This window comes from Haliaeetus leucocephalus, unplaced genomic scaffold, assembly GCF_000737465.1.
Source record: "Haliaeetus leucocephalus isolate CR32 unplaced genomic scaffold, Haliaeetus_leucocephalus-4.0 Scaffold156, whole genome shotgun sequence".
Lineage (NCBI taxonomy): Eukaryota > Metazoa > Chordata > Aves > Accipitriformes > Accipitridae > Haliaeetus > Haliaeetus leucocephalus.
The window spans coordinates 1,043,249-1,056,874 of NW_010972592.1; positions in this window are offsets into that span (position 1 = coordinate 1,043,249).

Here is a 13,626-nt window from a genome sequence, read left to right on the forward strand (position 1 = left end):
TGTGGATTTGTGCTATTCTACTATCTGTGGGCTACCATCACCTTAATTTTTTCCATCTCTACTATCTGAACTCACCATTTCTTTCATCTGTTCCTAATTCAAACAAGACTTAATCTCACTAGCGTAATCCTATTGTCTGTGATCACAAAATTAAAAATCCTAGTTTTAATACCAATTAACACCCTCACCAGTCTCTTCAGCATTTCAGACCAGTAAATATGACTGATGAAAAGAAAAAGGGCTACAAGGGCAACACCTGGGGAGTAATATAACCAACAGTCTCATGCTCAGCGTCCCTCTCTCACCTCCCTGTCACTTACACACCGACACCCCTGGCTCTGTACAACAGCAGATCCACAAAACAGCACAGACACAATATTAAGGACAACCTGAGTGTAGAGTAAGCTACGTTCTGCTCCCTTCACACCTATTACGAACAATTTCCTACAAGAATAAAAATACTGAAGGTCTGGTGCTAGCAGGCACTTTCTTCAAACCTCTCTGTCCTCCTCTGTCAGCTCTCCCTTCTCACCTCCCCTGCGACTCTCCTCTCTGTACAGCTGCAGTGTTGGTGTTTTGTATGGGCTGTGCTCTCCTTTACAGCAAGTAATGGGAAGCCAAGAACTTTGACTGCATTTGTAAAACTCTTTTGAAAATGTATAGACAAATGTCTCAAATGACAAATATCCAGAAGGAGGAACAGGGGAGGGGAAAGGTGATTGTCATATATAGACGAGCTCATTTAAAATTGTTTCTGAAGACCCTTGCACCTTGTAGTCCCAGTGACGGTTGATTGAAAGCACTGATGCCACAAAAATGGAGCAGAAAAATAGATGCATGCTGTGCCGATAATGTATCTTTTTTAACAGTTTGAGTCTCTGGGGCTAAAAAGGGCTGGTGCGTGACTTTGTCTCTCATCCTTTTTTTTTCTCCTCAGATGCAAGTGTATTTATTATGCAGCAGGCTGAAACCTCTTCATCACAAAAGTTAACTTTTTTCCACTGAGTTTTACTATTTACTGGAAAGAGGAATTACTTATACAGCTTTCATTATGGCAGCACCAGAGTAGCTCACAGTTCTGGTGCATTCATCCTCACAGAATTATTTGAAGGAGGGATAACACTTATCTACATTTTGTATATGGCAGGACTTGGGCTCAGAAGCTGATGCATTCAAACTCAGTGACTTGCCCAACAGTACATGAACTTCTCTGCCACAACAAGGCCCTGAACTTGGGTCACCCAAGTTTGTCTATATGGAACAATCAGCAATTGAAAGAGCTTTCTTTTCAGACAAACTGGCTACTGAAAACACATAATTCCCTTCTTAGTTGGTTCTTAGGTCTACCAAATGTCTACAGCTGCCAGATGACACCTTGAATAATCCTCAGAATTATATGGTCGGGCATATTAAGTCTATTGATGGCTTTAAGGTTTTTTCCTGTTCAGCTATTTTATCATTAATAGTTTCTAACTACAGTGTAATCAGTAAGTGAGAATGTAAAGGCTGGCATGCATCAGCTAGCCAGGAAACGGCTAAGAGCCCTTGCATCCAAAATACCAACAGAAGTAATTTGTCTAGCCTGTTGATTTGGTTAAGCCTAGCCAGGGATTTGGTTAAGTCTTTTTTAAAGCACTAAAATTTCCTAACCAGTCACAAGCTTCCCAGAATGTCTGATCTATTCTACTTTGAATCAAGAAATATTTACAAATTCAAGAAAAATATCAAGGGCAGGACTGCATCTTTAGCAATAATTTCAGCTGGTTTCCAGGGAAACAGGCAGGAATCTTGTGAAGTTGTTCCTGCCCATGAATACTCCACCACTTACAGAAACCAAAACTACATTTGTAAGGAGAGGTGCTCTTTCAGAGACCAGAGTTCATAGGTTTCCTCCCTTTTCCCTGCTACCAAAAATACTTGGAACAAGTAGGACTTAAGAAACCAGTCTGATCCTCTGTCTAATGAAAAGCAGCTTTTTTCCTGTTCATCCCATGCATTGCCAGAAAGACATAAAAAGGAGGGAAGGTTAAGACACTGACTGCATGCTCATTTACTTCTGGATGACACCAGGGAACTTCAGAGCATCCACAAATGTGAACCACTTCCTTACTGAGACAGTATCTAGGAACATCCACGGAGTTACGAGCTATATCGTGTTTTTCTCACATATCATGACTTTCTCAGGCACAACAAATGATGCTAGGGAAGTGAGTGTAGCTGAATGAGCACAAAGGCATCATCCATCTAGGCTCTGTGAGTACATCATAGCCATCCAGCAGTAAATTCACCAGTGGGTTAAATTTACACTCCTCTGGCACATCAACAGAATGCCTAAATTCATACTTAGTGTTGTTATCCTTTCTCTACAGGTGAAGAAACTGGTCAGTGCAGAACTTGAAGTAGGACACTGGAATGCCAGAAAATCACAGATCTTGAGTGCTTCTTCCCCACCACCACCAACATATACACACAGCCTGGGCTTGCTAGTAATGCTCAGCCACTCCAGCACCCTCAGCAAAGTCCACGGGGCACACAGAGTGGAGCTCAGCAGCCTCCCTCCCTCCAACCCGTAAGGGAAGGACAGCAATGCCATCACATCTTCCTGCCAGCGTTATTGTACAACTCCAGAGCTAAATCTTGGGGCTATTTTCTCTGTGTTGAAACATCCATGAGTTAATTTACTACATGCCCATCACTGTCCTGATTCTTTTGTTCAGTGAACAGTCCCCTAAGTCAGTGTCCTTTTTTATCAGACTGTAATGCAAGCACTTTACCAGTGGCAATGCCTTCCGGTAGTGAGAGCTGCAAAAATTGCACTTTCCCAATCTACAGGCAGTACAGGCAACTGTCAGAAATGGCAGTCAGATCCATCCTTTCCTGTTTGGCTCCAGTTCCCTGAACGCAAGTCCCCTTCCTATCTCTGTTGACCGACGGTAACCTCTCAGGCGGAGATGCTGAGCTGAGCTGGAGGTGCAGCACTTGCACACAAGGCAGCTGCCTGCCAGTGTGGCTCCTGCCTGCAGGTGTGGGGCTGATCACCTGCAGAGCCCTGACCATAGGTAACATCCACGTGAAGGCATCTCACAGCTAATGCAAGCACCTGAACAAAAGCAACCAGGTGCTTCCTTGGCATCCTCCTTGGGAAATGGCTCAGGTCCTAACTTGTCCTTCAAAACATGTCATTATTCATGTTTGTGCAGCACCTAACACGAGACAGACAAGAGGCACCATCTCAGAATAAATTGCGATTGTCCTAACAAGTACAGCACCTACCCCAAAAAATCCACGTTGCTTGCTTGCAATAGATGGCCTTGACTTGCCCTAAGAGAATAGTTGGGTGGGCAGAGCATGGATATCATGCTCCATCTTTCAGCTCAGGGAGAAAAACGTACCCTAAGCAGCTATTACTCTGTTCCTCCAGCTCAGAGCACTGACAATTCCAAGTCTGCTGCCCTTATCCGCTACAAGATCTGCCAGCCAAAAGATGACACACAAGCCTTGTTATGACAAACTGCTTAATTACAAGTTTGGCAATATGTAATACTTTGTATTTGCTATTATCGTCAAAGCAGAAGAAAATGAAAAAAACATCCATTACCCTGAGAAAAAAGTCTACTGTTACCATAAATTTCTGATAAAGAAATGAAGTAGGTTCAAGTTTAATCACACCAGCAGTAAATCAAATATCAAATTTAAAACAACGAATTACAAAGAGCCTCCTCACAGTCACTTAGCATTGATAAATTAGTAATGCAATATTAAATTATTCATATCTTTTTTTTTTTTTCCTTAGGACTATAATGATATACTGTACACAGCACTGATAATTTACTTAGGCTGAGTCCATTCATTTAATTATGCTGCTAAACTTGGTAGGCCAATTGGTCATCATGAGAGTTTCCAGGCAAGCTAATCACAAATATATAGAACATGTCCCTTATTGTCCCCAGCGGCTAAGTGCTAAAATGCTATTTAGTGCTCAGAAGGTTAATGTCCTGCTTATGTAAATTGTCCAATTTAACATTCAGCAGCAGTATCATAAATTCTGGCTCCAGGATTTCATTAAACGTATGTTCAAACTAGTTGACCTTAAAGGTTAACAAGCACAAGTTAAACAGGACAATTATTTAACTCACTTCTTATCAAGAGACTGAAGCGCTCTAGCCATTTAATAGTTATGCATACTTCACAATTAGAATTCTTAAAAGGTCTCTGATAAAGCGGCAGGTCATGAATTTTCATAAGGATGTCAGATAATAACTATTTGTCTGCACTTGTTTTTCTTTCTTATAAACTTAAACTTTGATCTTAACATTCAATTAGAAATGATTCCACAGAGAAAGACTAGGTGACTCAAGGAGCTTGTCTTCACATTAATTTGAATCTAAATTAAGCTTTAAAAACATTGCATCCATATTGTCTCCTACAGAAATTAATTCAGAAGTTAGAGACCTATTCTTCATGCAAACACTTCAGCCTTTCAGTGTTAGACGATCGAAAAAACACTGAATGCCAAATTATTACATCAGGCTAACCATTGCATTTTTATGTAAATCATAGGAAAAAAAGTCTCCCTATACATCATGAAATAATTTGTATCATACACAATTAACTTGCCTCTTACTATGTTAACTGAAGATGAAGACAGATTAGCTGAGACCATTTCTTTTTTACACTGCCCTATTTCTCACACAGCCTCTTTTCCTGAGGCTTTTGTGAAATATGAACAACAGCAGCTCCTGAAAGCAGCTGCCACAGCCACTGCTACCTATGGCAGTAGTGATGCATTGAGAGCAGCCCCTCTGCTGACATTTCAAATCCCAAACTCAACTTCTAAACGCAACAGGATCAAGTTGTAGCTTCAGGGATACATTAAAACAGTAAACATACACGAGAAATCTCAGGAGCTGACAGTAACTATATTCCAAGGAAGTTGTAAGAAACATTTTTTTTCCCCCTCAAGCTCCGTGTATGAGGTGATTTTATTTTCAGATAAAACAGCAACTACAAGCAGTCTTATATTTATAAATCATGCAAATCCCACAGTATTTTAGGAAGAAAGAAAAGGGGAGAGAAATCAAGTTGCTATTTGAGAGAGAAAAAGTCTTTTCCTTTTTGAATATGATTATGCTTTCACCCAGCTCGTAATATGAGGATTTTTTTAGTGCAAAATTTTATTCCTGATGGTGTCTTTTGCAAACTAGGACCAAGGCACATTTTGGAGCTAGGGCCTAATTTTTTTCAGCAATACTGAAAACAAACGCAGGTCAGCTGAAGTAAGTCCATGAAGGTAGGAAGTTGACTACGTGTTTTTCAGCATTTTATTTTAAAAGTTTTGTATCCTAAAAGGGATCAGAGAACTACACATTTTGGCAGTCAGGACAAATACTCAAGAATAAAATTACATCATGTAAGCCTTAAGGGGAAGAGACTAAGATTCTGTAAGAGCTGCTACTTGCAGCACATTTAAACAGCCTGGAGAAGTAGGATACATTCTAATTTTGTGAAATTAGCAGATTACTTTAGTTTGGTTCACCAGAGTTTTGTTTCCTAAAAGCACTGTAATTTAATGATGGCAAAGCAATAGATGATGAATAGTCATTCCTCTTTCTAAAGGTTATTGAAAACCTTGAAGAAAGAAAAGAATTTTCTAGCATCCTGAAAGTTACAGCATTTTATGACCTCATGTGTGGCTCTTTTTCCAAACTTCATCTTTTGAATTCTGGCTTCAAAATCTTCCTGAAAGAGGACATAAATAAAGCTGAATGGCTAATGGACTAAAAACACTTATGATCAGGTTTTCATAACGAACATTATTAATGGCTTCCTTTGCACATGCACTGACATATAGTGCAATACTCATTTCTAAAGTAAGATTTAGAGCCCTATTTGCAATAAAAAGCTAACAGATGCAAATAAAAAATGAGAGATTCTATTACATAGCTACATGCAATGGATTTCTATTAAGGATAAACAGAAACATTTTCTTCTAAAGGCAGAAAGAGCTTCCATAGAGCTTCATTAGAAACTCACACATGTATGTGGGATCACCATTCATCTCAGACAGATGTGGGTATGTTTCCTTTATTGCTATCAACAGTACTAAAAACCTTGGGTCAGATTTTAAGTAGTAATGCACATACACATCCTACTTTGACTCCTTCTAGAATTGTGAATCTTCACACCTGAAAAATGAGGTTGAGAGAGTCAAGATTATCTCCAAATAATGAAAAAAACCACCAAACCCAACAACAAAGAAACCCCCACCCAAACCCCAAATGACTGTACATCCCTCTGTCAGGCTTCTAATTTTTCTCCAGTTCCCCCCCCCGCTTCTTCTTCTTAAGGGGCAGTAATGAGATATTTAAATCCAGAAATGAAGACAGGCAACTTGAAAACCAACTCTTATACAAAATGCAGCAGTCTGTCTATTTATTGGTTAATCATCATAAACCCTCCATGCTGGCTCTTCACAAATCCCAGGCTAGCTAAATGTTTCTGTCCAGATATTGAAAGCCAAGTTGTTTTTCCTGCTGCCACCATGGTACCCCCTGTCAGCCCCATTCCTGTGGAGCAAATGAAGATCCTGCAAGCATGGGGAGGCTCAATCAGGCAGGAGGCTGAACAGCTCCACAAGCCTGATCTACTCAATAGAACTCACTCTCAAAACAAAACCAAGAACAATTATGGAATTAACCAGTTTCAAAATTAAAAGTAAAGCTTATTTCTCTGACTTTGCATTCTTTCAATAATTTCCTTAGATCCATTCCAAACATCCAAACCCATTACAACAAAAGAAAACAACGCTAAATCAAGCAGTCCAGTTCCTTTATAGATTCAGATGAAGGTCTATAATGTTATTTTTTTCTCAAATACTTCATAATTAATGTGATGATGAGGCTCAAATGAAACCTTAGGCAAATGACCAAAAGACCACACAACCCTGAAGTTGAAGGTTTGATAGAAGCCAAGTGTCCTCACCATGCCCACAGACACATGCACTATTGGGCTTGGTGGTTGCTTGCAGAGAGGGTAAAGGTAGCAAAGCTTATCCTATAAAAGATGGACCTGAGAAAAGCAAGTAGACCCAAGTACTGTTTGCTCTGAAATATGACAAACAGGTACACAAGTTCAGCCAAGCCCCTTGTTCCAGTCAGTAACTTTATCTACAGGAAAATTGCTCAGTGAATTCAGGGAGTTCATTTGCAATAATCATTCTGTTGGGGCTGGAGAAGGAAAAAAAGAAAAAAGTGATTCAAGTTCAGTTAATGCTAGCATTCAGATGAAAACTGAAAGAGTAGTTTTACTGTAACAGGTTTGTCTATTAGTAATTCCATCATCAAGGTAGATCACTAGAGGTTTATAGGCAAGAAAATTAACTTAACAATCGTTAGTAGTTGTGGTTTTGTACAGGGAATAAAAATATGGTGTGAAATTCTATTTTCCCTGAACATAGTGGGAGATTCACTACTGACTTCAGGGGAACCACGGATTTATCCACTTGTCCTTTATTAAAGATGAAAGCTTCCTAAAACACTTCAAAAAATAATCCCAATGTTACCTGGAAGGGTGCCTGTTGCAAGAACATATAGAGGAAAAAAACCTGCTGAAGACAGCTTAGATGATGAACCTCTCCAGCAACCATCTTAAGAGTATGGGCTTCTTGTTTGATAGAGCCACCTCTTCCTACCCCTTTACTTCTCCATCTCTAAGCTTACATAACACACTTCTCACTGGAGAGTTTAGGTCCCTCTGAATATGTTCCAGGCATGGTAAGGTTCTTGATAGATCTCACCTTGTTTAAATGAGTCTTAACTACAGTTGTTAGCCAAGTTCTCATTCAGCTGAAGGAGTATTAGCTGGATTCACTGATTTGTAGATGATCTCCACTGTAAGGAGAAGGGAGTGGAGGAGGAGGAATTGATTTTTAGAAATAAATTACTTTGCAGCAATACATCCGAATGCAAAGTTTAGTTTCCTATGTTTAAATTGTTCTTATGACCTTACTACTAGCAAAGTTCAGGTTCTTAAAAACATACCATTACTTGAAAATCTGAGAGTATGACAGACCAGTTGTAAACCAATTCCCATTGCACTTCAGCTGTCAGGAGAAAAAAATTAAAACGTAATCATTTTACAGCAGATTTGCTGATATGAGAATCGTGGCTTTTCATCAGCACTCAGGTGCAAGTAGCACATCCCAGTTACAGCTCACATGCCCACAACCTCACGTATTCAGGCTTCACCAAAGTAATTACACACATGCTTAGTAAGCACATGTTTCAAGCTCACAAGTACGCATGGAAAGATTTCATGTGCTGAGAATTCACAGGTATATAAGAGTCTTGCCGAATAGGGATTGAAAAGATTTTTGAAGTCACATTTTTTTAATTTCTATTTATTTATTTTTACTGGTTGGAGTAGGATAACTTATGTAATCAGGTGCTATTGAAGGTAGGTGTATGAAAATCTGGTATTAAATGAAGTGTAAAAATAGATGCAGTTGCTGATCTTGTGCAAACAAGTTTGAAAGTAAAGGTCAAGTCCAGCTAAAAACCAGAATTTCCCTGTCTTATATTTAAATAAAACACATTATGAAAATTTTAAGTTAGTTTAGCATGAAATCTTTCCTTAGCTCTTACACCATTGTACAAGTGTATTATCTCATTCTCCTTAATTTTCCCAATAGTTTTTGCTTTGTAGCTACAATACTGGTTTTGGCTAACCCTTCTGCACCTCTATTTTATAATTACTTTTATGACTGATGTGAAATCACTGCACTGAGGCTTCACCTGGTTTTGTGGAGACTGTTATAATAATTAACAAAGTAGTTTCAGGAAGATTTTACAATTTGAGGTAGCAATTAGGTATAATTTTAAAAGATTCAGGTAACAAATAGACAATCATTTTAAATAAAAATGTATATAAACTTTCCTGAGACTATTCTGTAGCAATATATGACTCATCTTTAAATTAATCATCTTGGAGAATTATCTTTCTCTGTAGTTTGTTGCTCTATAACTGGTGTGACATTCCCATTGTCAGAATTTACAGGAACTGTCTCTGTACAACCCTCGGTGCATACAAGCTAAGTCACTATTCTGGCACTTTTGTCACAATTGCAGGCTTTTATTATGATTTGGGTATTAAACATTTGGGTTATCTTCTACTACAGACAGGCTCAAGCCACAGTCTCTTCTGTGATTCCCAGAGAGCTGGAGACAACTTTCTAAGCTTACCTAAGCTTTTCTCCTTTTTCATACTCGCAATTTTGGTTTTTTCTCTTTTTTAACCATTACTGAGAATTCTTTAAAAGTATCAGATGTGATGAATGTGGCTGACAATAATGTAAATGAAAAAAGAAACCTCCAGAGTCTTAAAGATCTGGATAAAATATTCATTGACTGTTTTGTTCTCCCATCTGCCTCCTTGACAAGTCCTTAAACATTTAAAATCTAGTCAGGACATAAACCCACATTTTTGGGCAGAAGCTCTTTTTATCATCTGCTCATTGTAACTCCAGCTAACTCCTGTGATTCAGATATTGATAAAATGGAGAAAATCTGACATGAATTCCTAAAATTCCAGTTACTAGTTCATGTTTTGAACTCAATTATGTCAGGTAATATATCACTACCATAATTCATTCCTATGAAATATAAGAATAAGAATGACTATTGAGCCTGAATGAATGAATGGAATTAGTGAAGAAGAAACAGAGAGGAATTTAAGATTTAGCTACTGGGTACATTAAGCCCTTTTATCTCTTTCATTTTCTCATATTGGTATGGGAGAAAATAATACTCCTCAACATGACATATAAACTTAACATATCTCTTAAACCAGGAAGCTGTATTTCAAATGGCACCATGGTATTGGTTGCAAGCCAATATATAATAATCAATAATTACATGCAGAGTAAATTGTGTCAAATGATATGGATAGTTGCAATTTCAAGCACTTAAATTTAGGAAAACACAGATTTAAGATTACCCAGCATTACTCCATGCATATGCCATGTGAAAACCTTCTGCATACAATGGGCATGATTTCACAATTTCTTTTTAGCAAAATTTTTCAGTCCATGACTTGGAACCTTAGAATCATCCCCCTTTTTCTTATGTACATGAAAGTTGTTCTTCTTGGCTTTTCTATGGTTTTCATTGCTTAGGTAGCTAACAGTTGCACAAGTATTCAGCTAAGGCTAAACCCATGCATTTAAGTTCACAAATATAGGCATAAATGTTTGAAAATGTTGTATTTACCCCTCTGTGTCTCCCTCTTAAACCCATTAAGATTTACTTCACTGGTGGTTGTGAGGCTCAGGGGCCAAATGAATACTGACAGAAAGAAATAGGAAGTTTCTAGCTGACCCTGCTGGGAGCTGGACTACAACTTTCATGAGGCAAAACATTTGCAGAGGACCAGGTAGTATTTTATTATGATTTATTAAATGTCAGTTTATATGAGTTTTATTGAATATGAGATTAGAGCAGTAGTTATTATATGACAGTGCAGTATTCTGTGATTTACTCATGAACTGCCCTTCTTTCTTCATCTGCAAATACCCTGCAGAGTTGCGGGGAAAACATGGCATCAGCTAAACCAAAGAAATGGAAATGAGAATAAACATATTTAAATCTTGGGGCACTGGAGAGCTTTATCATGCTCATCTTCTGTCTGGTGTTATTGATCTCTCTTAGTGCAGGAATCAGGCTGTGAATATGACCTGCAAAAGTGGCAAAGATTTTGAACTTTAGTATACTGGCTTGGGATTCAGCCTTCATTGGAACTGAAAGGGCAATTGTTCAGGGGATATGTGTAAGTCAAGGCAATTTGTTCACAAAGTGAAGAGGAAGAGAGCAGTAGCAGCCATAGGAGAAAGCTGGAAAAGAAAACACAGCCAGACAGATCAGAAACACTGAGCTGTTCCGTTGGGATAAGGGCTCAATACTTGGGAAGCTCAGGATAATGCCACAGAAATGTATGAAGGATGCTACAGTGCTCAGTTCTCAGGGATGCCAATAACAATTTCTAGCACAGAACAATGGGTTATATTAGAAATTATCACAATTACATTATTTTTTCATTTCTATTCTATTGACATTTCAGCATGAAGAACTTGATCCAAAGGCCACTGGAGGCAGCAGGCCTCTGCATTTACTTCCACACCTATCCAATTAAGTCAAACCTGGACTCCTACCTTTAAGGCTGTCAGTGGCCTGTGCCCGGGTACACGACAGGCTATACTCTGGGATGAAGATCACAGCCGGTAACTACAGCATGACTGAACTTTTTAGAGTAAGGGTAATTCTGTCTGCATAGGCAAGAGTACCTTTGCACAGAGTGAGACAAGTCTGTGGAGCACCTTCCCACAAGGACTAAGGATCATACAAAACTTTACTACCTTGTTTAAGCACAAGGTATGTTTCTCTGACCTTGTTTTCTTTTACATAAACCCACTGCACATTTGGACGTGTGTCAGTACATTTGTGTTGAAATGCATCTTGCAAAGTTCCTTCCTAGCGACAAACTGACAACAGGCATATGGCAGAAGTCAGTCACTTGGCTTAGCACGTTGCTGGGATCTATGTGTTCGTTACTCTAGAACAGACCAGGACAGAAAGGAGCTCTACCACTCCAAAGAGAAACCAAAGGGACGTTTTGGCTTCATTTTTCTGCTGCTATTTATGTAATGAGGAATATACAGTAACCACTTCAACTGGGCTGTATCCCAGTATTGTTGATATTTAAACTTTAAGCCCCCCCAAATTTAACACATTTAAAATCTTAGAAAAAAAATGTTAGGATTGCAAATCCACGTGCCGTCCTTTTTACAGCTTTTTTTTCAGACCTTGACTCTGCTGCATCCACATATCAAAGTTTCATGCACTGTCTCATCAGCCACGGTTTTACTATGGACCTGTACATGCAGAATGCCAGCTTGTGCCTCTGCTGCTCTTCATACGCTTCTGACAATGATAAACTGGGAGGTAGCTGCTGCTTTGTCTGGACTGGAAAGATTTTGTAGGGTGGTTTTATCTCCAGAATTCCTCAGACCACAATTTCAATACAGAAAAACATTCAGGACAGAGTGATGGAAGACAATGACAGTCATTTGAAATGAGGTTTGGCAACAAATTCGCTGACAAATGCTTCGGTATAATGCTTCTGGAGAGAAGTATGCAATCAGAGAGGTGACTTGTTAATTCAGTCTGAGGGAAGAAGGTTCAGACCCGTCATTTATTGGAACCCATTACAGGACTTAATCTGAAGATTTTGACATAATTCCAAGACAAATATGCTACCAAGAGTAAGACATGTTCAATAAGGTGTGTGTACTAGGAAATGAGCACTATAATTGCCATACTGGAAGAGCTCTTTGTCTATGCAGTTTAATAACCTTCTCCTACCAGTGTCTCTTCTGATGCAACGTGATTCAGAGATGAATCATGCCAAGCAAATGTTAAGTGTCTTTATCATTGCATAGCAGACTTGACCAAATGGTTAGTGCTTGTTATTGGCAGACACCCTAGGATTTGAATCCTACAGTGTAAAACATTAGGAATTATGTCTCCTGTAAAGCTTGGGCCTCTTCATTAAACACCCAGGAGGATGTTTATGGTTTCCTTCTTACTCTGCAGGTCATAGCAGAGGCCCAAATTTTTCAGCACAGGGTTTCTCTTTTCTTGTAACAATGAATTGGACTGAAATTCTTTCCACATAGCTCTGCTCTGCAGGACAGCTTATGATAGAAACAGTAAGTCCAAAACTATTTGTCCTTAGCCAGCACTTAACCAAGACATACATGTTTAGCCTTTATAATCTTTCCTTGTGAAACAGCTTCCCCGGCCTTGTAATAATTTCTGTCACTCTTTTCTGATCTCTCTCCAACTTCTAATTTTTCCACCTGATACTGAGGTAACAAAAGGAATTTGCTATCTTGGCTGCCACCCACATCATTAGGAAAAAAACACGGAATGACAGAAGTACAAAGACACGGTTTACTGACTGTACAGGGTAGTGACAACAAATGAAATATTTATTTACAAAAATACAAGCTGTAGAAATTAAATAGCATTTCAAAGATTTTAAAACCTGCAAAATACTGAAGAATACTCTACATGTAACATTTTTCTCCTGTAGTAATTTTTTTCTAAGGCACCATCATACAATAATTGAGCTTTAAGAAACAACAAAGTCATCTTATATCTAAGTATAGCATTGCCTTGTACCTCATTCACAATATGAGCCATGATTCCTTATTTTAATACACATTTATGTATACAGGCTCTCTAAGGTGTCAGTGAAGGTGCAGAGGAGTGTGGTATTTTGTCCATATGATCATGCTTAATGATTATGACCTAAGACAGCAAGTGTTTTGGGCAAATATTCTAGGATACATTACTGGCTATATTCCTATCTACAGACATACTTTTCAACGTCCAAGGTTATTTGTACTGCACCTTTAGGGCTCCAAGGAACCCTACAGCTTCTGCCTACCAGCATATTTAATTGTTACAATAACAACAGTTCTTGATAACCAACTTTTATTTGTTTAGTTTAGAGTGCTTTTAAGTAAGAAGTTGCCTAAGAAGATTTGCTTTTCTTACAGTTTTGGTGTTC